Source organism: Mya arenaria, chromosome 14 (assembly GCF_026914265.1).
Source record: "Mya arenaria isolate MELC-2E11 chromosome 14, ASM2691426v1".
Taxonomy (NCBI): Eukaryota; Metazoa; Mollusca; class Bivalvia; order Myida; family Myidae; genus Mya; species Mya arenaria.
The window spans coordinates 15,762,485-15,785,801 of record NC_069135.1 but is presented as its reverse complement, the minus strand read 5'-3'; the positions used below and the strand labels follow the sequence as shown (position 1 = coordinate 15,785,801).

The 23,317-nt window shown below is 36.0% G+C and overlaps 1 long non-coding RNA gene across 2 annotated transcripts in view; it reads left to right on the top strand.

The window, feature by feature from the left end:
* Positions 1-398: 398 nt before the first annotated feature.
* The window catches only part of LOC128218486 (uncharacterized), a 42,090-nt gene continuing 19,171 nt past the window's right edge, over positions 399-23,317 (top strand). The window contains exons 1-7 of one of the 2 annotated variants that reach the window (XR_008258386.1): positions 399-568; positions 4,380-4,460; positions 7,595-7,718; positions 17,514-17,621; positions 19,545-19,648; positions 21,812-21,970; positions 22,368-22,595. This is a non-coding gene — a long non-coding RNA (uncharacterized LOC128218486). The remainder of the gene's footprint in view (positions 569-4,379; positions 4,461-7,594; positions 7,719-17,513; positions 17,622-19,544; positions 19,649-21,811; positions 21,971-22,367; positions 22,596-23,317) is intronic. The other variant, XR_008258387.1, reaches the window with a different exon arrangement.

The window sequence follows — 23,317 nt, the reverse complement described above, 5'->3', positions numbered from 1 at the left end:
AAGGTATCTTCGGAACCAAGAGTGATAGGAGCTTGGTTCTGGTATTGAAATTTACGTCTCACCATACCCTACGTGGCACCCACGTCGCCTTCCGTATTGAATGTCTAAGATAGTGGTCGCCGATTTATCAGGATCTGCGCTTGCCGGGTAGCATATCTTGTTTTGTAGTATTCTATAACCGTTTGTATCGTTAACGTTTTCTGGCGTTTATAACATAAGTAATTACATTGTCACTCAAGAAGCACAGGTGTCAAAATAGTTTGTATGAAAATGGTATATAAATAAATTTGGGATCCCCGACCTGGGCATACAAAATATTTTTATTGTAAAACGATCATTTCCAACGCCGTAAACTGTTGACTGCTACCACGGGACTGCTAAGTAGTTGCCTGCAACATATGCGAAACACAACAAAAACAGCAAAAGACGAAGAATAATTGTTGTCGTGTGCAGCCCTTACTAGTATATCGCATCGGTGGATGAACGTGATTTAAAAGGCATCAACGAAACATTCGGTTCAATGGTCATGTTTAGCAAAACCTTGCCTATTTAAACAGCATGAGCAGAGGTACCTAGAGATCGGATGAACAAAGATTCGGATATCATGATCTTGTGATAGTGTCGCGTCTCAAATTAATGCAAAACAATATATTGACATCTCAATTCTATACAGTACATGCGTAAAAATAAAAACCTCAACCCTAACCCTAACTGAATTAAAATCATTGTATTAAAACGGTACCTGGTCAACTAGCCATTTTAAGGCAAATAGTAAAAAATAATAGACATGTTATACAGAATTCTTCCAATCCCGTACGTCTAAACTGGTTGGTACAAAAAAACGAATTACAGACACTACGGACCATGGACATCGGACCAGACATTACAGACCAGATTTTAATAGGGACACTACGGACCAGATTTAGGGACATTACGGACCATCTTATGGACCATGATTTAAACATTTTTTTTTTAAATAAATCACTCATTAGTTTATAATTTGTTAATAAATTCTTGAATATGAGTGCTCAGTATGACGTTATATCTTCCATAAAACTGAAAAATCCCGTGAAGTTCGAATAGATCTCAATATAAAATCTTGTGAAATTCCAAAAGGTGTTAAAGGGCTATGCATTTATAACAATTATGTGAACAATAATGAACGAAATTTGAAAGATCGGCAGTTAAATCAGTTAAAAGCAACAGAAGAAATATTTTCCAAAACAGTTTATTTCCCAAAATAAATCGAGCAGAAGTATTTTCCAAAACAGTTTATTTACCAAAATAAATCGAGCATATATTAAATAAACGATGGGTGTCTGTTGCAATTCTTGCAAACTGATGTTTAAAACTGGCAATTTCTGTTGTCTTAATTAGTGTTTATTAGTTATAATTGTACCCGCAATTATCGGCGGTATATAACAAAAGAAACAAACATTATACTGACAACCTTTAATTGGCAATCATAAAAGTGTGAAAACCCATTGTAACAAATTTAAGACCAATGAGTGAATAAATTAAAAAAAAAATGTTTAAAAATATTATAAATGATGGTCCGTAAGTTTCTGAAGATGGTCCGTAATGTCCCTAAATCTGGTCCGTAGTGTCCCTAAATCTGGTCCGTAGTGTCCCTAAATCTGGTCTGTATTGTCCATAATCCGTAGTGTCCGTGACCCCAAAAAAACAAGGGTGTTTTGAAAAATACTGAAATTGTATTAAGTGGAGTATTTTATGGCTGAAATTGATCATAAAGGTTTATATTCATATTTTACCATGTAAGTGAAGAGTTATTTTGCACAAAACAAGCATTTAATGCATTAAAACACAAATGTCATGATTTTAGCACATTATTTACCTTTCAAATAAAACGTAGGTTGACTGACACAGACAACAATTATGCCAAGCGGAACAACTTAACCCAATCGTAATAACGCTGCCACCACCGACAAGCTTCAAATAGACTTCACAAATACATGTACAATCATAACAACTTGGCCATCGGAATCCGATTGTTTTAAAATTGTGCCCTAAAGCCTTGCAGGTGCCCTTCATGTATATATTGTTATGTTTTGACAAAATGAAATGAAGAAAACCGTTCAAACTCATAATTATTCGTTGGATATTTTTTGTGTACGGAACTAATTTAAATTAACATTATCTGGTAATATTTCTTGTTTTTATGATAATTTATAGACGCAATATGCCTTAACCCGGAATCCCAAATAACTACCCACTTTTCATACATACAAAAGAATTTGTATGTGAAGGATTTGCCATATCAAAAATCTTAAAAAAATTCCGTCATACAATTACTTGGACTATTGAGCCAAATAGGCCCCATTTTGGTCAATAGCCCTCACTTGGAAAAAAAATGGTTAAAACGCCCCCAATTTGGTCAAAATGCCCCAATTTAGTAAAATAGCCACCACTCCTTTTTATTTTAATGTATATTTGAAGGTAAGTTATAATATTTTTAAGATATTTGTATGAAATTTACATACCCAGTAATTGCTAATCAAACAACAGCATTTGTTGATAATTAAAATGTTTTGAAATATAAAATATAATTTGCACATATTAAAGACTTATTAATTAGAGATGATAGGGCATCTAAATTATCACATTGTGCAATAATCCTTCGTAGAAAGATTAAAGTGGGTTCACACTTATCTTAATAACTGACTATAAAGGGTTCACACTTAGCTTAATTACTGACTTCAAATAATTAAGTTTGCACAATATTAAAGTCAGTTCACACATAGCTTAAGAACTGACTTCAAACAATTTAGTTTGCACACCTACTCATTGATATTTATGCCCCCCTTCGAATAAGAGGGGTATATATATATTGCTTTGAACATGTCGGTCGGTCGATCCGTCCGTCCATCCGTCGGTAGACCAAAGCTTGTCGGGGTGATAACTCAACAATTCCTTGACATATGGTCATCAAACTTGAGATGGAGATAGGGCATGACCAGTAGATGACCCCTATTGATTTCAGAGGTCATCGGGTCAAAGGTCAAGGTCACAGTGACCTTAAATGGTAAAAGGATTTTAAAGCTTGTCCGAGTGATTAATCAACAATGCTTAGACCTATGGTCGACAAAATTTACATGGAGGCTGGGGTCATCGGGTCAAAGGTTAAGGTCACAGTGACCTTTAATGATACATGGTTGTCCGATTGGCAATTTGACAATGCCTGCACCCATGGCCCTCAATCTTGACTTGGAGGTGGGGTCTGACCAGTAGATGACCCCTATTGATTTTGGGGGTCTTCAAGTCAAAGGTCAAAGGTCACAGTGACCTTGAAGTCAAACACAACAATTCCTGGACCATCAAATTGGCATGAAGGTTGGGCCTGACCAGCAGTCTCATGATTCCTCTTGAATTTGATTTCATTGGGTCAAAGATCACGAAAAGGTTAACAAAGCTTCTCCCAGAGATATCTCAACAAAGCCTGGACCTATGATCATCACATTTGACTTGGGGGTTGGGCCTTAACTGTAGATGGCACCTTTTAATATATGGGGAAGGGGTCATCGGGTCAATGGTCAATGTCACAGTTACCTTGAACGCAAAAAGCTTGTCTGTGTGATAACTTGACAATGCCTGCACCCATGGCCCTAAAGCTTAAAAAGATTGATTGTTAGCAAAGCTTTCATTGTAGAAATGAGTTCATGAATGTGGTGCTAGATGACAGTTTTTAAAGAGTATATCGGATTATTCATGTTTGTTTTGTCGTATTGACATTTTTAAGTGTATATTGTTTTTTTCATTTTTATTAAGTCATATTTATTAATTGTGAGTGTTTGGTTGCAAAATGGACTATCCTTGTGTAGAAAGCATTAAAACTGTCAAATATATATGGCGCAATATATTCTCCATCAACAGATTCTTGTATTTTTCTTTTTGGATTTTTTTTTGAAAAGGAATATTTATAACAACACCAAAATTTAAGTGTTAAGTACAAATAACGCCATGTCAGCCATTGTATAAAACAAGAGTTGTCCGATATATCACTGTCTGTTTCCGGACTTTCCCTGTGCCATCATACTTCATTACAACTGGAATTTTAAGCTTCTTGACCCGACCGACACTTTCCACATAATTATATTTGAAAAAAGGTATTGAAAATACTTAACTTAATGTAAAAAAATATATCTGAGTGGCTAAATCTAGTTGTCTTGTATATGTGTTTTCAGAGCAAAACCACAATAAAGAAGCTTGATTTTGTAACAGAAACCTGGTTGTATATTGCTGACTAAGACCGAATGACTGTATAACATTACAAGCTCCTGTGTGCTGTGCTTGTTTTAAGTCAACTTTTTTCAGTCAGTTTGAAATATAATTATGTTAACCCTTTTTGTCCTTTTTAACAGGACCATTTCCTGTATTGGTGGAGGAGAAAACTGATGCTCCCTCCTATTGGGATACAGATGCAGAGAACTCCATATTCAAAAGTATGTAACGATTATTGTGATTCTTTATGATTTATCTTCTCTTTTTCATTCTGCAGTATATGTTGATAAGCTAGAATTGAAAATAGTGATATTAAGTGCCAAGTAAATAACACCCACTTTTGAATATTTTTAAATTATGTTTTTGTTTTCTGACATGCATGATCCTTACCACTCCTGTGATTTCTCTAGATAACGCTCCAGGGCTTTCATTAAAGTGACACTCTTAATCAAAATCAATATATACACATGTAAACAAACATAAATTTTTACTGATAAACCTTTAACGACTTACTAAAAAATGCATTTATGTACAATATTTAATACTGATAAGTAAGTTTGTAACCCTGTATTTTAAAACAGAAAATTGCAAAAATATTAAATGATTGGTGATAGTTAAAAGATTTACTGTGATCTACTATAGTGGCATAGGGTAGAAATACAGTCTTTTAATTTTATGCACATTTATTACAAATTAAACTCCGTATCCTTCTTAAGAACAATTGTTTTCAACATTTATTCATCCTTTGTGGATATTAAAACAAAGAATTAATTGTAGTAAATCTAATTTGGGAGTATTAAAGAGTGTATATTTAAGACTTTGAAACTGGAAGTATTAACTTCCTGTCAATCATTACTTGAAGTTTTTACTGAAATTTGGAAGTTTAGGTCTCTCGCAGTTTTCAGCTTGTAGTAAAAAATCAAATAATTTGCAAGTTGCCATAATCAGAGATTTATATTATTAAAATACATACTTCTTGAAGCCTGATTCAAATTGTGACCATCAAAGTAATATTGACACCAGGTGTTGATATTTTTATGCCCCCTTTTGAAAAAAGTGGGGTATATTGTTTTGCACATGTCGGTCGGTCGGTCGGTCGGTCGGTCGGTCTGTCTGTCTGTCGGTCGGTCGGAATACCAAATGGTTTCCGATCAATAACTTGAGAACGCTTTGACCGAGGGACCTCATACTTGGTATGTGTATTGGTCATCACCAGCAGATGAACCCTATTGATTTTGAGGTCAGTGGGTCAAAGGTCAAGGTCAGTGTGACCTTTACATGAAAAACGGTTTCCGATCAATAACTTGAGAACGCTTTGACCCAGGAACCTCATACTTGGTAGGTGTATTGGTCATGACCAGCAGATGAACCCTATTGATTTTGAGGTCAGTGGGTCAAAGGTCAAGGTCAGTGTGACCTTAACATGAAAAACGGTTTCCGATCAATAACTTGAGAACGCTTTGACCCAGGGACCTCATACTAGGTAGGCTTATTGGTCATGACCAGCAGATGAACCCTATTGATTTTGAGGTCAGTGGGTCAAAGGTCAAGGTCAGTGTGACTGTAAGCTGAAAAAAGGTTTTCTGATTGTCCATATTTATGCCCCCTTTTGAAAAAAGTGGGGTATATTGTTTTGCACATGTCGGTCGGTCGGTCGGTCGGTCTGTCGGTCGGTCGGAATACCAAATGGTTTCCGATCAATAACTTGAGAACGCTTTGACCGAGGGACCTCATACTTGGTATGTGTATTGGTCATCACCAGCAGATGAACCCTATTGATTTTGAGGTCAGTGGGTCAAAGGTCAAGGTCAGTGTGACCTTTACATGAAAAACGGTTTCCGATCAATAACTTGAGAACGCTTTGACCCAGGAACCTCATACTTGGTAGGTGTATTGGTCATGACCAGCAGATGAACCCTATTGATTTTGAGGTCAGTGGGTCAAAGGTCAAGGTCAGTGTGACCTTAACATGAAAAACGGTTTCCGATCAATAACTTGAGAACGCTTTGACCCAGGGACCTCATACTAGGTAGGCTTATTGGTCATGACCAGCAGATGAACCCTATTGATTTTGAGGTCAGTGGGTCAAAGGTCAAGGTCAGTGTGACTGTAAGCTGAAAAAAGGTTTTCTGATTGTCCATATTTTATTTAAGTGTCCAAATCCTACTAACAATTTGGCTCCCAAGGGGGCATAAATGTTTCACTAACATCTCTTGTTAAATTCCAAGCTCTCAACTGTGGAAGTTTTCTTTAAAATTATGGAAGTTTCTGTACATCCAAAGAATCAATTTTGGAAGTATGAGCCAATATCTAATCTAGGGAGTAATATACTTTAAACTTTAACGGAAGCCTTTACACTCTCCAAAACATGCAGATAATGATTTTTGCCAGAAGCTCTTTCCTTCATGAAACAATACCAAATTATTATGTGTACACCTGTGCTTGGCATCACATTATTTGAACAAGCCTGTCTATATAAAATCTAGAATTTAATAAAAACAAGAAAGCAGTTCACCAGTGCAAGGCTTATAGGCTTGTGCAGTTTTTACAACATGTCTTGAATGTTTAATTTTTGAGGGATGTCACTTTAGCTTTTATTAAATAGCAGACACTTTAATTGCCAAATATTAAAAGGTCATCCTCTTCAGATGCATGAATATGACCTGCCCCACTCACATGGGTCTGTTCATTGTAAATCATTTTCTTTTTGTTGAACAAAACTAATTTAAAACTATATTAAACTTAGACAATATTGATGTATGTCCCTATTTATGATAATGACCAAATATAATCAAAGTTGTCAAAAAAATCAATCTGTGAGAGTGCAGCTTTTAAACTTCTAAATTGTCTACACAGTTAATCAACAAACCTGGTACATAATACTTACACTGTACCGACATTCCTCGTACATAATACTTACACTGTACCGACATTCCTCGTACACAATACTTACACTATACAACATTCCTCGTACATAATACTTACACTATACGACATTCCTCGTACATAATACTTACACTATACGACATTCCTCGTACATAATACTTACACTATACGACATTCCTCGTACATAATACTTACACTATACGACATTCCTCGTACATAATACTTACACTACTTACAATGTACCAACTTTTTTTTTTGTCAGCAGCTCTGTATCACTGGTTTTCAGACAATGTGCGGAAATTGGCTCATTCCAAGACAAAAAGTGAAATATGTTGTCAACCTGTGAGGCTGCAGCTTTAAATATGAGTATTTTTCACTCAAGCTTCTTGATCACTTACCTTTAGGTTTAATGCACCTCCATTTTTATTTGTTTTAGGATTTTATTAATTTGTTTTAAAATGTATTACAGGCTGGAGCTACAGCTGCGGCAAATTAAAATGGAAATTTTGATGGCAGTGGCCTACTTGAGTTTCACAAAACTTCCACTGAGATTGAGACCAGCATGCAAGACCAAAGTCAAAAAACACAACAAGGTACATTCTTGTTTTATAATTCTTATCGGTTTTTTTGTCACTGTTTGTAACCTGTCTCTGAGCTATTGAAATGAAACACTGCACAGAAGATTATCTCAATAACAAGGATTTTCGGTGAAATAACTGTTTTGTGCACAATGTTAGAAGACTGAGCATGCTCAAGTTAAAATTTATTTATTCTACAATAATTGTGAAGGAAGTTTTATTAAATTGTACAAGTTCGCTCTCTTGGAATGATGTTGAGAGAGAGTCTGTAGTTACAAGTTTGCTCTCTTGGAATGATGTTGCGAGAGAGTCTGTAGTTGAGGGCCAACCAAACTCAAATGTGCCGAAGAAATCAAACCAACCATACAAATAATTGAATAGTTAGTTATTGCTTAGTTGAAGCTCTGTCTATTGGTAGCAAATATGCCTGTATGGTTTTTGTATTAAGACAAGAAAACTTTAATGTGTGAGAAATATTTTAAATTTTGTCCATTAAAGTTACGTTTAAAATTCCAATTTGATTACATTTTCTTAATTTGTTTTTTTTTTCAAACTTTTATAAAACAAACTTTTTGTAGTATTAAAGTACTTAAAGTACTTTAAGGGACTCACTTATGCTTTTGGATCAATTTAAATGTACCTGAAGACTTATTTTATAATTATTTGACTCTTTGAAACCAAAACTGCAGAAAAACAGCAACAATTAAAGTATTTAAAATAAGCTGGCTGTATTGGGGTGCAAACCCACTGCAGAACAGGCAAGAAAAAAAAGAAAACTGATGCCTTCACCACTCAGTCCAAAGGATTCCTTTAATAGCTGATGTATATTTATGCCCCCTTTTGAAAAAAGTGGGGTATATTGTTTTGCACATGTCGGTCGGTCTGTCTGTCTGTCTGTCTGTCTGTCGGTCGGTCGGAATACCAAATGGTTTCCGATCAATAACTTGAGAACGCTTTGACCGAGGGACCTCATACTTGGTATGTGTATTGGTCATCACCAGCAGATGAACCCTATTGATTTTGAGGTCAGTGGGTCAAAGGTCAAGGTCAGTGTGACCTTTACATGAAAAACGGTTTCCGATCAATAACTTGAGAACGCTTTGACCCAGGGACCTCATACTTGGTAGGTGTATTGGTCATGACCAGCAGATGAACCCTATTGATTTTGAGGTCAGTGGGTCAAAGGTCAAGGTCAGTGTGACCTTAACATGAAAAACGGTTTCCGATCAATAACTTGAGAACGCTTTGACCCAGGGACCTCATACTAGGTAGGCTTATTGGTCATGACCAGCAGATGAACCCTATTGATTTTGAGGTCAGTGGGTCAAAGGTCAAGGTCAGTGTGACCTTTACATGAAAAACGGTTTCCGATCAATAACTTGAGAACGCTTTGACCCAGGGACCTCATACTTGGTAGGTGTATTGGTCATGACCAGCAGATGAACCCTATTGATTTTGAGGTCAGTGGGTCAAAGGTCAAGGTCAGTGTGACCTTAACATGAAAAACGGTTTCCGATCAATAACTTGAGAACGCTTTGACCCAGGGACCTCATACTAGGTAGGCTTATTGGTCATGACCAGCAGATGAACCCTATTGATTTTGAGGTCAGTGGGTCAAAGGTCAAGGTCAGTGTGACCTTTACATGAAAAACGGTTTCCGATCAATAACTTGAGAACGCTTTGACCCAGGGACCTCATACTTGGTAGGCGTATTGGTCATGACCAGCAGATGAACCCTATTGATTTTGAGGTCAGTGGGTCAAAGGTCAAGGTCAGTGTGACCTTAACATGAAAAACGGTTTCCGATCAATAACTTGAGAACGCTTTGACCCAGGGACCTCATACTAGGTAGGCTTATTGGTCATGACCAGCAGATGAACCCTATTGATTTTGAGGTCAGTGGGTCAAAGGTCAAGGTCAGTGTGACTGTAAGCTGAAAAAAGGTTTTCTGATTGTCCATATTTTTTTAATGCATGCACAGATGATTGGGATTGATGTATAAATGTTTGTATAGAAATGATTTTCTTTTATGTTACTATTTTAGTTGGGCATTTATTTGCCTTCTTAAGTTATCATAAGTAAAGTGCATCTTATGCAATTTTGGAGAAAATTTGCCTCAAGCTCCTCTATCCACTAAGTGCCATGTTTGTTTCAAACTAAGATAGATGATCATCAAGGATATATTTTCTTCAGTAAAGTTTTAAAGTAAGAGTATTGTTCTGATATTTGTCTTATATAGTAGACAGTAGAAATTTATATGTCACTAAATGCATGAGTTGAAGTATCAGTTTTCAGTGAACATCTAGTTTAATTATGCCCCCCTTCGAAGCAGAGGGGTTATATAATTGCTTTGCACATGTCGGTCGGTCTGTTGGAAGACCAAAGCTTGTCCGAGTGATAACTCAACAATTCCCGGACCTATGGTCATCAAACTTGACATGAAGATTAGGTATGACCAGTAGATGACCTGCCTCATATGCATCCAATGACAAATCAGCTGTCATTTCAGTCCATGCATATTTCATTCAATTGTCCAAATATTTCTGGCAACTTGGCGCTCAGGGGGCATAATGTTTGACAAACATCTCTTGTTTAACTGTAGTCTGGGTATACAAGTATTATGGGTCAGTCCGTTTATATTCTTTATTTCCAATAAAAAAAAGAAAAAGGCCAGCAGTGTAATAAGTATTATTTAACAACAATGCAAAAAAGTAGAAAACATTTTTCAGATGCGAATTCAATAAGTGTCAGGACAGCAATGCCTGAGAGATAGAATGTTACGGGTAATTACATGTATGAATGAATTCTAATATTATCCAAATGATAGTTGTTAAAATGACCACTTAAATACATACACACTGACCACCCTCTCACACACTATATAATAATACACTTCCCCCATAAGGGAAAGTTTGTCCTCCAATTCTAAAATAAATGTAATACGAGAATAATTTATGCAAAATATATTAATCAAACAAATTTAAGGTACCGTTATCCGATGTTCATCACACCAATCAAAAATGTTATTTAAGTTGTCTCCCTAGCACCGTATAAAATGTTAAATGCCTCATCAAAAAGGAAGAAACATACAAATACTAAACAATGTGACAAATATATGCATGTGCACATATCTGAGTCGCAAAACAAGAATCTTTTTTAAACACCATTGAACGCAATTACATGTTCAGAAAACTAAACGTACAGTATATATATATAAGATCAAATAAATAAAATATGAGCACTGAAATAAATTCATTATAGATAAACTTGTCTATTACAACCTGAAATAAAACAGAAAATTAATTTATCTCCTGAGACTGGGTTTATACTAAAACAATCAACAACAAAATTGCTGACTTCCTGTTTTGCTTTAAAAAAACATCTTCTCTGAAACCACCACTCTCAATTCAGTGATACTTAACAGGAAGCCCCTTTGGGTGATCCTCTACAAAAATACATTAAGGGGTCACGATTGATCAACAACAACAACAACAACAATAGCAACAACAACAAAATGGCCAACTTCCTATTTTGCTTTCTCCTCTAAAACTACTACTCCAATTTCCATTAAACTTTACAGTAAGCTTCTTTGGGTGACCCTCTACAAAAATACACCAAAGAACATGATTGATCAACAACAACAACAACAAAAACAACAAAATTGATAAAATGTTAAAATCTGTATGAAATGTAACAGTAACTCTTGAAGCAAGGGCAGCAAGTATTGCTTCATGGTCTCCCTTTTTGTTGGAGATTTCTCTACTTTCTATTTTTTTGGAACAAGGGAATAGATTTAAACAAATTAAGTCTTTAACATAATCCTTTTAAGGTAATTATTGTTCATTTTTTAGGTTCATAGATTCAAATAATTCTAATGCACTTTATTCTTTAGAAGAATTTTTTTTTTTTATTAATGATAAATTAAATAATTTGACTTTTCCATTGAAGATTCATGTAGATTATTTTAAGCTACAATCTTATCTTATTTGTGGATTAAGTGAATAAGCCTTAATGAATTTATTAAAAGAAACATTTGAGTTTGAACATGTGAAGGAAGGTGATGTTGACCTAGATTGTAGAGAAGTGATGATATTAGTGGAAGGTGCTGAAGGTGTTCTGATGTTTGATATTTAGAGTTTAAGGCAGTTTATTGATTTGATTGGACGGTACACTGTTTATTGTTTGTGTATCTATAAGGGATGCAAACGAATGGCAAAACTGATATTCGAATATTCAGTAATTCTTTCGATCGAATATTCGATTACCAAAGTACATATTTTAGAAGATGTTGTTTTAAAACTACTTTGATTATTCGCTAAAGTATTAGCTGGGACATTTTTACCCTAGTTTGTCATAGCCCGGAGTAAGCGCTGCAGATACCGATTTTCCCCAATGAGCTTTTGATTTTTGCTCTATTGGCCAAAGGTCAGAAGAGCTTACGCGATAGTTATTTGTACGTAGTATGTGCATCCGTGCGTCTGTAAACAATTCATGTTCATACGATACAGTCTTCAGTTTTGATTGTATCTTGATGAAACCTGATCATGATCATATATCCATTAGAGCTTGGTTCCTTTCGAAAACCAGCCAGATCCGCCCATGCATGCCAAGATTATGGGCCTTGATAGTATAAAAATCCTGTTAACAATTGCTCGTTAACACAATACAGACTTCAGTTTTGATTGTATCTCGATGAAACTTGTACAGTATCTACATATCCATAAGAGCTCGGTTCCTTTCGAAAACAAGCCAGATCCGCCCATGCCTGCCTAGATTATGGCCCTTGATGGTATAAAATAATCAGTATGTCAGTAAACAATTGCTCGTTAACATGATACAGCCTTTAGTTTTGATTGTTTCTCGATGAAACTTGTACAGTATCTACATATCCATTAGAGCTCGGTTCCTTTTGAAAACCAGCTGGATCTGCCCATGCATGCCTAGATTATGGGCCTTGAAATGATTAGATTATGGACCTTGATAGTATAAAAATGCTATTGTGTAATCAATGCTTGCGAACATGATACAGTCTTCAGTTTTGAGTATTCAGTGACCCATAAGGGGTTGGTTCTTTTTCAAAAACAGTGATGTTGACCACACAAAACCAGCCAGTAGAGCATAGGCCCTTTTGGGCCTCTTGTTTTTCATTATCAGGAAGAAAAAAAGCAATACATTATAAACAAATACGGAATAATTTCAATTCCGTAGCCTTTATATTTTTAAACAATGTGAAATTAGATGGATTACTAGTCAAATAGTGTTTGCACCAAAGAAGGGCCTTACTTAGGATGAGCAGCCTCGTTCTGAGATTGACCTCTTAATTAACTAAATATAACTATGGAAAACCCAAACTAACTCGGGAACTAAGTAAAATAATAATATGAAAACAAAGATTGATTTGACTCATCTTATGAACAACGTTATAGAAAATGTATCCTAAAACGCTATATTATATATATATACATTTGTATTTCAATGCTCGAACATTGTAACGAAACATGGAAAACCTTTTAAAGCACATGGTTGTATGTCACAACATTATTGTTGCACATGGTGTTTATATCATCACTGCGATTTAGGCTATGTTAGGCACAAGTTAATTTGCAGCCAAGACCTCACATTGACCTTAATATGAAGATTCAAATTATAATTTAATCGATTAATACAGGGGCGCCTCCAGGACTCTCTAAATGGGGGGGGGGGGGGGGCACAATTAATTATAAACATATCAAACTTTTTTTGAATGTATTAGTTTAATCGTATAATGACATGGAATAAACATTTGTCTTCTCTGTCAATGATGTTTGGCAGATAAATTGAATTAAAAAGATATCATTTACTGAGATAAACCTTTCAAAAAACAACAAAGATATCTAACCGTTCTGGGGAATCGAACCAGGGTTGACGGACTAACAGGCTAAGTCATTAACCACTCGTCCACCTCAGACACCCATACTTATGCTTTAAAATTAGTGCTATATAAACCTTCACAAAGTATATTGATTGCTCTCAACGGTATTGTAGGTACTTTGAATGTCATTATTATAAATTTAAGTTATCTGAAGTAAAAACAACTTGACAACAAATTCAAAAAAGTTGTTTCAAATAAATTGTTATGTATTTACTTACAAGGGCTCTAGCATATTTTTTAGATAACTATACGATAATAAAGGACGAAATAGAAAGTTTCAAAGCGGAAACTTTTTGAATTTAAACTTTGTTAAATGCACGTCATGCACACACATCTTATTGGCACACAATGACAAATTATGAAAAGCAACTTACCCGTATAACTGCAGCAATAATTGTCTACTTTTGATCAGCTGTCTGTGTAAAATGGCGCTGATTCTTTTTATAAAATGATCGGGCCCCGATGTCATTTTTAAAAAGACTTTGTCGTTTCCTATACTAAAATACACTCCAAAATCATACTGTTTATTTGCTCAAATGCTTACATAAAATTTAAATTGTGGCAAAACAACTTGTTTGTACAGTTAATTCAATAAATGTGTGCCTCAAAAAACATAACTTGCCGGCCGCTGGGGGGGGGGGGGGCACGGGCCCTATGTGCCCCCCGGTAGATCCGCCACTGTAATAATCGATCATTGAACGATTATCGATAGTATTTCTTCTGTACGATTCCAAACCTTAGTCCCGTCAGTGTGCAAATATGAGAATCAAATTCTGTCAGTGTGCAGTAAATCATCCAAGTCCTGTCAGTGTGCAGGTATGAGAATCAAATTCAGTCAGTTTGCAGTCAATCATCAAGTCCTGTCAGTGTGCAGGCAACTGAATGAAATACTGCGAGTAAGCAGGCGTCGACAAGTCCTCTCAGTGTGCAGGATGATTGTTAGCTCACCTGAGCACGAAGTGCTTAAGGTGAGCTATTGTGATCGCCCTGTGTCCGTCGTCCGTCGTCGTCTGCCATCAATCGTCCATCGTCAACAATTTAACTGTTAACACTCTAGAGGTCACAATTTTGGCACAATCTTAATGAAACTTTGTCAGAATGTTATCCTCAATAAAATCTTGGACGAGTTTGATATGGGGTCATCTGGGGTTAAAATCTAGGTCACCAGGTCAAATTAAAGGAAAGCTTGTTAACACTAGAGAGGTCACATTTATGACTGTATCGTCAGTAAACTTAGTGAGAATGTTAATATTAATAATCTCTGGCTCAGGTTCGAATCTGGGTCATGTGCGGTCAAAAACTAGGTCACCAGGCCAAATTGAGGAAAAGCATGTTAACACTCTTAAGGTCACATTTATGACCATATATTGATGGAACTTGATCTGAATGTTATTCTTTATGATCTTTATTGGATCCCATGAGCGATACAGGGCTTTCAGGGCCCTCTTGTTTATTTAAAATCATTTTTATTCTCCCGAAGGTGGGCATATTAAAATCGCACCGTCCGTCCGTCCGTCCGTCCGTGTGTCCGGCTCAATAACTCGTGTCCGGGCTGTAACTTTCCCTTGTATGGACAGATTTTAAAATAACTTGCCACATTTGTTCCACATACAAAGACGACGTGTCGCGTGCAAGACCCGTGCCCCTACCTCAACTGAATGAAATACTGCGAGTAAGCAGGCAGCAGGGGTTTATTCACAATGGAGTGCTGCATATAGGACATAGAGTATAGGTTGTCGTGTCCGGGCTGTCACTTTCCCTTGTATGGACAGATTTTAAAATAACGTGCCACATGTGTTCCACGTACCAAGACGATGTGTCGCGTGCAAGACCCGTGCCCCTACCTCTAAGGTCAGGGTCACACTTAGTGTTTATTCACGATGGAGTGCTGCATATAAGGACATAGAGTATAGGTTGTCGTGTCCGGGCTGTTACTTTCCCATGTATTGACAGATTTTAAAATAACTTGCCACATGTGTTCCACATACCAAGACAACGTGTCATGTGCAAGACCCGTGTCCCTACCTCAAAGGTCAAGGTCACACTTAGTCTTTATTCACAATGGAGTGCTGCATATAAGGACATAGAGTATAGGTTGTCGTGTCCGGGCTGTAACATTCCCTTGTATGGACAGATTTTAAAATAACTTGCCACATGTGTTCCACATACCAAGACGACGTGTCGCGTGCAAGAACCATGCCTCTACCTCTTAGGTCAAGGTCACACTTATAGTTTATTCACAATGGAGTGCTGCATTTAGGACATAGAGTATAGGTTGTCGTGTCTGGGCTGTAACTTTCCCATGTATGGACAGAATTTAAAATAACTTGCCACATGTGTTCCACATACCAAGATGACGTGTCGCGTGCACGACCCGTGTCCCTACCTCTAAGGTCAAGGTCACACTTGGGTGTTTATTCACAATGGAGTGCTGCATATAAGGACATAGAGTATAGGTTGTCGTGTCGGGGCTGTCACTTTCCCTTGTATGGACAGATTTTAAAATAACTTGCCACATGTGTTCCACATACCAAGACGACGTGTCGGGTGCAAGAACCGTGTCCCTACCTCTAAGGTCAAGGTCACACTTAGTGTTTATTCACAACGGAGTGCTGCATATAAGGACATAGATTATAAGTTGTTTTGTGCGGGCTGTAACTTTCCCTTGTATGGACAGATTTTAAAATAACTTGTCACATGTGTTCCACATACCAAGACGACGTGTCGCGTGCACGACCCGTGTCCCTACCTCTTAGGTCAAGGTCACACTTAAGTGCTTATTCACAACGGAGTGCTGCATATGAAGATATAGTGTATAGGTTGTCATGTCCGGGCTGTAACTTTTCCTTGTATGGACAGATTTTAAAATAACTTGCTACATGTGTTCCACATACCAAGATGACGTGTCGCGTGCAAAACCTGTGTCCCTACCTCTAAGGTCAAGGTCACACTTAGGTGTTTATTCACAACGGAGTGTTGCATATAAGGACATAGAGTATAAGTTGTCGTGTCGGGGCTGTAACTTTCCCTTGTATGGACAGATTTTAAAATAACTTGCCACATGTGTTCCACCTACCAAGACGATGTGTCTAAGGTCAGGGTCACACTTGGGTGTTTATTCACAATGGAATGCTGCATATATAAGGACATAACAGTGTCGGTTGTCAAGTATGGGTGGTATTTTTTATGTCTAGAGGCAATTTAAAATAACTTGCCATATGTGTTTGACATGTAAAGGCAAGATCAACTTTTCATGTACTGACCTTGTTCATAGGTCAATGTCACAATCGGGGGCATTCGTCACATATTGTGACAGCTCTTGTTATTTTTAATAACTGGGTACACTTAAAAGGTCAAATAACAGGAATTCAGTTAAAATACTTCCGTTTTGAGTTTACCCATAAGAAAAACCGTGGTGAAAGGTGTGATTTCAGGAAAAAAGAAAATCTGGACAGCACTTCATAAGTATGAAAAAAAGAGTATTCAAAGGGGTATTGTTAATCACTTCCTTTCAAGTGGAGAAATTAGCCTTACAACCTTTGTTAAACAAAAACAAGATTTCTATATACATTTATATAGCGTAAAAGAAACACTGTATTTCTTAAATTGTGGCAGTATCATAAAATTTCAATCCATATAATTATGAATCTTTCTTGGTAGTTCTGTTGTGTTCATTTTGCTTCAAATATCCCAAAACTACCACCAAAATGGTGGTAAACACATACTCGAGTTGGCATGATCTATCCTCCAATACTAATACAATTGCAATAATGCTGCATAGATGTACCCACTCTCCCATAAGACAGTGTGATTTAAGATGCACAAGCTAGTTCCCCTAGAGTATATGGTTCTTTCACTTCTATGCATAGTCTAACCATGCATGCTGTCCTTCATTGCAGATTCACAATATGGACTCGAAAGGAGCTGACAGGGTAGACTGATATATTAAAACACAGATGATAACACAGAAAGAAGTTTCAACAGCGGTAGTCTTCGATATGTTAAAGGTACATTGAAGATGTATTCAACCCACATGTACATGTATCTCTACCTGAGTGAGGTTTCTTTTCAATATGGTAACCGTAGTCATAATAAAAAAGCATATCAAGAAGAACATTTTGCTAAAATTTCACATTCACCTTCAGGTAATATCACTCTTGCATTTCATATTCAAAACAAAGATACGTGAAACAATACTATTTTAATGCAAAAGTCCATGTATTTGGCAGCCACATAAAAAATAAATTGTCCGATTACGTGAAACTAATTTAAATTCCGTATTGAGAACACAAACATGTCTGTATATCGGCATTGTCAAAAAAATATACAATTCTACCGTTTTCATTGCATATTTTCCAGGCCTAAGACATTTATCTAGGTAAACATGCCCTTTTGTGCATATTTTGTAAGTGATGATAATATCTGATTCATTCGGCCACAAACATTTATGAGTGTCTAATCACCTTACAATAAAAATAGACAATTAGCATGAAATCATTTGTGTTTGAATAATAACTAAACTTTGTTTTTAAATATGGAAATATTCAACTAATCATCAAAGTTAAAGTGTTTTTTACTGCATTTATATTTCAAATGCATGTGTGCTCGCCAATTTAAATACACATTTATTTTAAATGCATGTTTTACAGAATATTGTCATGCACTGATTATTAAACGTCAAATTAATAAATTGTAAACGTTGAAAATATATCCTTTTTAACTAGGTTTCACTATGTGACGACAAATGACGGTATTGGGGTGGGCAGAAAGGCGGCGTCAAACTCACATATGAAACTGAACGATTTCAGTAATAGTAGACATATCTTGACCTTTAGGAAGATTTTATGTATACCTTTCATGGGGTTGTATTTGGTGTTCCTAGAGTTAAGGTCAAGGTCATTGTTACTTAAAAAAACAGTTAAAACAGATTTACTTTTGTTAGGGTTGACATACCTTGAGTAAACTTGATATAAAGGAAGACTTTAAAGATGCCTTTCATTGGATTGCGTTTTGGGTTTCAAAGGTCAAGGTCACTGGTTCTAAAAATAAAAAATAAAGTTTTAACTAAATAACTTTAGTAAAGGTTGACATATCTTGAACCAGCTTGAAATTAAGGAAGAGTTAATGGATATCTTTCATGGCTTGTGTTTGGGGTCCTAATTAGAGTCAAAGTCACTGTTACTAAAATAGTAAAACGGTTGAAACTAAAGTATTAGTTAAGGTTGACATACCAAACTTGGTATTAAGGAAATGTTTATGGACACCTTTCATAGGTTTGCGTTTGGGGTCCTTAGATACAAGGTCAGGGTCACTGTTTCTAAAAATAGAAAAAAGTTGAAGCTGAATAACTTTAGTATTACATTAAAAGGTTGACATATCTTAATCAATCTTGGTATGAAGGAAGATATTATTGATACCTTTCATGAGATTGCGTTTAGGGTCCCTAAGGTCAAAGTAACTGTTACTATAATGCAATGACAAGCAACACATTTCATAATGAGCATTAATGTTAAACATTGATTTTGATTGCTGTCATCTGATACCCGTGTCTTTGACCAACTTCTTTTTTTTTAAACTACATAAATTTCGACCATGAGTACAGTTTAAAAGCATTTTTTGATGACCTTTACTTGGCACATAGTAAAATAGTTTATGCAGAGGGATCTGCTTACAATACTTTCTGTCCTGAGATGTTGAACGTGCAACGTTTTCAGGTAACCCAAACACAAAATGTAATATTTATGTCTGTTGCCTTTTACCCATACATACATGCTCTTGATTAAAAATGACCACACGAGCCATGCCAGTAGAGCATAGGCCCTTATCGGCCTCTTCTTTACCAAAACTGTGAATGTCTCAATGCTAGATAAAACCTTCTTAAATAAATTACCCTGTATGCAGTTATCTAGATTTTTACGCTCCTCTTGCAGATACTGCTGTGGGTGTACATGGACTTCTGAAGCATCAGTCTGATTTACCAGCAGAGCTGTGAATGCAACATCTCTAGCCAGAAATAATTTTCCTGAGCAGCATGGTAAGCTTTTGCATATTAATTTCCAGACTTCCTTTGCCTAAGCTTTGTTTTGTTTGTTTTACAAAAGGATGCAAGACTTTTCCAAAATAATAACTGATGTACTTTGGTAAACGTTGACAAGGCAAGTTGACATTTTTACTAGTGATTATATACCATCGTGCCATTGTAGTCATGTAGGAGCGGGGAGCGACCGTGACCCAATATTCTGGCTAGAAACGGCAAAGGTGTCGCGAATATTTGATAGCAATTTTCCTAATAATCGTTTTTTTTAATAAAGCTACGCGCATAAAGATCAATACAAGTCTAACACGATATGAAATAAAGAGATCATCAGGTCATATCTAGCTGATTTGTTAGGGAATGGCTTGAAAACGGTCAGCGGATTAATAAAGATGGTTAAGTCGAAGAAAAGGCAATAAGACAATAATTATTTGTATTCTGATGTTTCAAAAACTATAGTTTATTGTGATAATTGCAATTACTCGGTTACACAGAATTGTTGGTAAATAGCCAGCAATATGACTGTATCATTTCAAACTCTTATAAAAGTTTGAATTTAAAATTGACATACCAAATCAGCCTAAAAGTTTTAGTGCTCTGCTAATATCAAATTAAGAAAATGTTTTAAAAAATTATCTCCGAAATATAGCCTTTTTTCAGATTGGTACCACTTTTGCAAATTTGTCATAAATGTGATTGCCAATGGAAAACAACATTATTTGTTATCATTTAGCACAAATGTGTCTTTAATTTCCAGAATGCATGTGTGAACCTATAGATAAATAAGTTTATAGAACCAATTAATGACCTTATGTAGCATTAGCTCTTAAGGCATTGCAAGAAGTAAGTGGTTTTATATCATTGTGCATTTGAGAGAAACCCCCATATTGACCTCCCATTTCAACAGTGACAATAAAATGTGCCAAATAACCTCATCAAGCTCACAGTTAATATTTATGTCTCCCCCATTCATGTGGAGACAAATTGTTTTTGCCCTGTCCATCAGTCAGAATGTCAGTCCATCGGTCCGTAGGTCAGTCAGTACATCACACTTTGTTTCCACTCAAGAACTATAGAACGCTTGTTATGCTAATTGGTTGTGACTAGAAGACGTCCACTATTGATTTTGGGGTCACAAAGTCAAAGGTTAAGGTCTCCGTGACCTTGAGGTGAAGAAATGGTTTCCGCTCTATAACTTTATATCCTTCGAGTCAAGGAAATGCATTCTTGGTATGCTAGTTGTGCATGATTTTGATATGGAAAGGTCAAAGGTCAATGTTACTTTCAGGAAAAAAAGGATATGTTGGCAGTAACCTTAAGCTTAAACATGGTTTCTGCTCAATAACTAAAAAAAAGCTTGTACCAAGGGACTTCATACTTGGTATGCTAGTTGTTCACGACTAGTAGATGACTCCTTTTGACTTTGAGATCAGTAGGTCAAAGGTCAAGGTCACCATGACCTTCAGTTGAAGAAACGGTTCCCACTCAATAACTAAAAAACACTGGCAACCAGGAATTTCATACTTGGTATGCTAGTTGATCATGACTAGAAGGTGAACCCTAGTGATTTTGAGATCAAAAGTTTAAAGTTCAAGATTATCTTCAAGTAAAAAATGATATTTTGGTGGTGACATTTAGCTTAAAAATGATTTATGCTCAATAACTAAAGAACTCTTGTACCCAGGAACTTAATACTTGACTTAATACCGTCAGTCTGAAAATTACACTTTGTTTCCGCTCAATAAATAAAAAATGCTTGCACCCAGGAAATTCATACTTGGTATGCTAGTCGGTCATGACTAGTAGATGACCCCTATTGATTTTGAGATCAATAGGCCAAAGGTCAAGGTTGCTGTGACATTGATGTGAAGAAACAATTACCGCTCAGTAACTCAAGAACACTTTAACCCCTATTGATGTTATGATCAGTAGGTCAAAGGTCAAGGTCATGATTATATTGAGCTGAAAAAATGGTTTCCATTCAATAATTGAATAACGCTTGCGCCCAGGAACTTCAAACAATGCAAAATTTGTTTACATTTTCCAGGATTAATCAACAACTCTTTTTCGCTTAAATATATAATACGGTTGAATAAACTTCACTGTTGGTTCATCTCCAGTCCAAAATTACAAATTTCATGTTCATCATTTATTTTTTCTCAGATACCAACACACAATAGCGGGGACAAGCGCATTTTCAAAAAGCAATCTTTAGTTAGAATAACCTTAGGTTTTGAAAGGTTTAGAATAATTGTGGTTGGATGGCCATAGGTGGCAGTGACAGTCAGGGATGGTCAGCATACACTTAAGTGAAAGATAAAGGTAAATCAATGCAGTAATTGTATACAGTATATATATAAATTACAACTTAAAGGTCCTTTATATTTTTTGTTCAAGCTATGTTGGATTGCTTTAACCTTGCCAACATTATGCAGGGCTAGTTTCACTATATAACGATAAATCAATGGAATCTACTCTCCACTAACAACAGGCCAGATTGTTTAACAGAAGTGCTCCTAAGGTGGCCTTATAAAACTCTTTCAGGCCATGTGTTTTGTTTTTAACTTGGCCTTTCATGGAAGTGCTTAGGGGACAAGTGGTTTAAACTTAAAAGGTTGACTTTGAGTTGCATAATGTAGAAAGGAACTTGTATGATTAGATAGGACATAGCATGGTATATGGAAAACTAGATGGCATGACCAAAATGTTCTGTTTTTAGTCTTTCATGCGTACTGAAAACTAACCATGGATACTGGAGGCTGATAGAACCAAGCATGGACACTGGTAAAACCAACCCTGGATGTTGATAGAAACAACCATGGATGCTGATAGAACCTACTGTATAAGCCGATATAACCAACATTGGACAATATCATAACTTACCATGGGCAGAGAAAGAATTGAAGAATTGACCAAAGGCAGTAAATAATGCAGGAACGAGTTCAAGGTAGGAGGCACCAGTCACGTTAATAAGAAAAGGAAAAGCTTAATAACACTCTAGAGATCACATTTATAACTGTATCTTATGAAAGTTGGTCAGAATGTTTATATTAATAATTTCTAAGCCAATATTTAATCCGGGTTATGTGTGGTTAAAAACTAGTTCATTATGTCAAGTTATAGGAAAAGCTTGTTAGCACTCTAGAGGTAACATTCGTGACTGTATGTTCATGAAACTTAGTCAGAATGTTTATATTGCTTAGCTTTAGGCCAAGTTCGAATCTGGATCAGGTGAGCGATACAGGGCCTTCAGGGCTCTGTTAACTTGATGGAATTTGAAATTTTAGAATCAATAGAAATGTATTAAGAACTAAAATAGACTAACAAAAATGAAACATAATGAATAGTATCAATTGCTCAGAAACCCCGCAAATAAGCTTCATTAACCATCATTTGAAGTTGTGATACCCTGCCGTGAATGACCATAGGTAATTTTTGTATACATTTTAAAAGAATCATAGATGATGCATAAAATAGATGTATTAGTATATCATAGATAAAGTAATTTGGGTTAGTGTTTTAGCCCTATTTTAATTTTTAGCCCTATTTTTTTATTTTCTAGCAAAAATCATGTCTGGCCATTAGTAGTTTCATTTGAATATATAGTGCTGTGTCCTTCCAGATGTAACCATAGTCACCATATGTCTATGTCCTTAAAGATATAACCAC